At 39.6% G+C, this 3,950-nt stretch overlaps 1 pseudogene; it reads left to right on the forward strand.

Moving 5' to 3' along the window:
* The first annotated feature begins 874 nt into the window (after nucleotides 1-874).
* LOC129486227 (nucleophosmin-like) lies at nucleotides 875-1,663 on the forward strand (annotated as a pseudogene).
* Nucleotides 1,664-3,950: the final 2,287 nt, after the last annotated feature.

Genomic DNA, 3,950 nt, shown 5'->3' on the forward strand with positions numbered 1-3,950 from the left:
GACCAGTGATGCCAGAAACCAGGAGTAGGAGAGGAAGTTCACTGCCAAGGGATGTGGGGAACTTCATGGAGAGACGTAAGCGTTCAATATCTTAATGGTAGTGGTTGCCACATAATTGGTTGTTTTTTTTTTTTTGAGACGGAGTCTCACTCTGTCACCCAGGCTAGAGTGCAGTGGCGTGTCTTGGCTCACTGCAGCCTCCACTTCCTGGGTTCAAGCCATTCTCCTGCCTCAGCCTCCCGAGTAGCTGGGGCTACAGGTAAGCACTGCCACACCCGGCTAATTTGTGTCCTTTTTTTTTTTCTTTGAGATGGAGTCTCGCTCTGTCACCCAGGCTGGAGTACAGTGGCATGATCTAAGCTCACTACAACCTCTGCCTTCTGGATTCAAGCGATTCTCCTGCCTCAGCCTCCTGAGTACCTGGGATTACAGGGGCGCATCACCATGCCCGGCTAATTTTTATATTTTTAGTAGAGATGGGGTTTCACCATGTTGGCCAGGATGGTCTTGATCTCCCAACCTCGTGGTCCGCCCGCCTCGGCCTCCCAAAGTGCTGGGATTACAGACATGAGCCACCACGCCCAGCCGGTTGCCACACAATTTTACACACTTGTAAAACCTCATTAAACTCTTTGGTTAGAAAAGGTAAATTTTATTGTATATAAATCATATCTCGGTGAACTAGAGTTTTTCAATGCACACAGAATATAAAATCTCTACATCACATAAAAAAATTTTAAGTGCCTAAATACTTCCTACATCAAGAAAATAATTCTGTGCCTGATGTGATTCTGTCCTGCGCAGCTGTTCTCTGGAGCGGTAGTTGTTTATCTCCGTCTGCCTTCTCTCTCACCGAAGTGTATGTCACCACCCCATGGAAGATTCAGTGGACATGGACACAAGCCCCCTGTGGCTCCAGAACTATCTTTTGGTTATGAACTAAAGGCCGATAAAAATGATCGGTTTAGGGTGGATAACGATGAAAATGAGCACGAGTTATCTTTAAGTACGGTCAGGTTAGGGGCTGTGTAAAAGACGAATTGCACATTGTTGAAGCAGAGGCAATGAATTATGAAGGCAGTCCTACTGAAGTAACACTGGCAACTTTGAAAATGTCAGTACAGCCAACGGTTTCCCTTGGGGGCTTTGAAATAACATCAGCTGTGGGACTACAGTTGAAGTGTGGATCAAGGCCAGTGCATATTAGCGGGCAGCACTTAGCAGCTGTGGAGGGAAAGGCAGAGTCAGAAGATGAACAGAAGGGGGATGTGAAACTCTTAGGTATTTAATATATCTGGAAGGCAATCTTCCCCTGGAGGTAGCAGCAAGTTTCCACAGAAAAAAAGTAAAACTTGCTGCTGATGAAGATGATGATGATGATGATGATAATTTTGATAATGAAGAAATTGAAGAAAAAGCTCCGGTGAAGAAATCTATATAAGATACTCCAGCCAAAAATGCACCAAAATCAAACCAAAATGGAAAAACTCAAAACTATCAAGACCAAGATCAAAAGGTCGTGAATACTTCAGAAAACAGGAAAAAAACTCCTAAAAACCCAAAAAGGACCTAGTTCTATAGAAGACATTAAAGCTAAAATGCAAGCAAGTATGGAAAAAGCACATTGAACAGTCCTGGGCAATACTGCAAAATTAAGTGCAAAGATGAGGACAGAGGAAGGAGGCAAATATAGTCCATGCTGAGTATCATCAGCCATCCAGACTGAAGTCTTCTGTTTTAATCTGAATCCCCTTTCCTGATTTCCCAGCCATGCTCCTTCCAGGCTGGAAACAAACTCACTCTTCATGTCCTAAAGCACTTTGTTTTGACCGCTGTGATTCTGTGAACCTAGCCCCTTGCTTTCTGTTACATGTGCATTTGCCTCACCTCTCTGACCATGTTTTAACCATCTTTGGGTCTCCTTGGCTGCTCAATAAATATTTGAATGAATCAAAAAAGAAAAGAAAAAAGAAATAAAAGTCCCTACACTACAGAATATTTTGAAATGATATTTCTGTATTAAAAATGATGGAGTATTCCCACAGCAGCGCTTAGAAGAACACTCATATTTCTAAATTAGGGAAGAAAGAAAAAAAACACCATAAAAGCAAAGCCTTTATCTGTTAAGAGGCTAAAGTGAAAAGCCAAAAGAAAATAGTAAAATGAAAATAATAAAACTAACAACATAAATGAACAAAATGCTTATAAAGTTGAGTTGAGGCCGGGCACAATGACTCACGCCTGTAATTCCAGCACTTTGGGAGGCCGAGGTGGGCAGATCACTTGAGGCCAGGAGTTCAAGACCAGCCTGCCCAACATGGTGAAACCCTGTCTCTACCAAAAACACAAAAATTAGCCAGGTGTGGTGGTGCGTGCCTGTAGTCCCAGCTACTCAGGAGGCTGAGGCAGGAGAATTGCTCGAACCTGGGAGCCGGAGGTTGCAGTGAGCAGAGAGCACTTCATTGCACTCCAGCCTGGGCAACACAACAAGAGACTCTGTCTCAAAAAAAAAAAAAAAAAATGTTGAGTTGGTAAATCAAATTAATAGTTGGCTTTTTTAAAGATTAATAAAGTTGAGGACATGTTCCAATTAACAAAAAAGGAGAACTGGCAAATTTATCAAAAATAATAAAATGCAGGGAGAGAAATAAGATATCAGCAATGGATAGAAACAACTATTTTAAAGTAGGGATGATAATATTCTAAACTATGTATGAATAATTATCATTATCAATACTCTATGGATAGTTGCTAAAGTATTAAATACTAAAATGGGTCATAGCAAAACAGAGAACACAAATGCACAAACTAACTAACCACAGAAATAGAAACAGTTATAAAAAGTTTATGCCCCCCCTTCGGAACATCACACTCCGGGGACTGTTGTGGGGTGGGGGGAGGGGGGAGGGACAGCATTAGGAGATATACCTAATGCTAAATGACGAGTTAATGGGTGCAGGAAGTCAACATGGCACATGGATACATATGTAACAAACCTGCACATTGTGCACATGTACCCTAAAACCTAAAGTATAATAATTAAAAAAAAGTCAATCACAGAAGAAATGACTGATAAAATTAAATACATAAACATGGAAAATGGCCATATATGAAAATACAACATAATGGATAAAAAGTAGATTTGTAGTTGCCTAGGTCTGCGAGAGTTGGGGGTGGTATAAGTAGTGACTGCTAATGGGTATTGAGTTTCTTTTTGCAGGGCTGAAATATTCTACAGCTGATTGTGGTGATACTGCACAACTCTGTTAGTATACTAAAACCCATTGAATTATACACTTTAAGTAGGTTAATTGTATGGTATATGAACTATATCTCAATAAAGCTGTTGTAAAAATACAATAAAATAAAATGCAGATAACGAATTGGGAAAATATTTATAATAGATATGACAATGTGCTAATATTTAATCTATAAAGAGGTCATTCATATTAATAGAAACAATGTTTGGACTCCAATAGATTAAAAGATATAATGATATAAAAAAAAAGTTTATGCCTCCCTTCAGAATGGTACTAATGAAGTCACTGAAGTATTTTCTTAAATTTTCTAAAAACAATTTACTCCTTTTGTTATTACCAAACTATTCCAAAATAGAACAGCATGTAACTCAATTGATTTTTATGAGGTAAATGTGATTTTGATCATAAAACCTAAAGACACCAACAAAAAAATTAAATGATAGCTCAATTGACTTGTGAACTTAAATACTAAAACTGAAAATAAAATCTAGGATACAAAGTATAAGTTTACAGAACAAATTCTGCAGCAGGGACTGGCTCCAAGAGAGAACAAGGAGCACCCTAGAGGTCATAGCAAGACATTGCAACAAAAACATCACAGACCTTCCCCCAGAACCCCAGACCCAGAAGGCTTGGTTTACCAAGCTCCAAGCTTATACAACCTGCAGCCCAGGACAGCTCTGAACGTGG

Source organism: Symphalangus syndactylus, chromosome 1, assembly GCF_028878055.3.
Source record: "Symphalangus syndactylus isolate Jambi chromosome 1, NHGRI_mSymSyn1-v2.1_pri, whole genome shotgun sequence".
Taxonomy (NCBI): Eukaryota; Metazoa; Chordata; class Mammalia; order Primates; family Hylobatidae; genus Symphalangus; species Symphalangus syndactylus.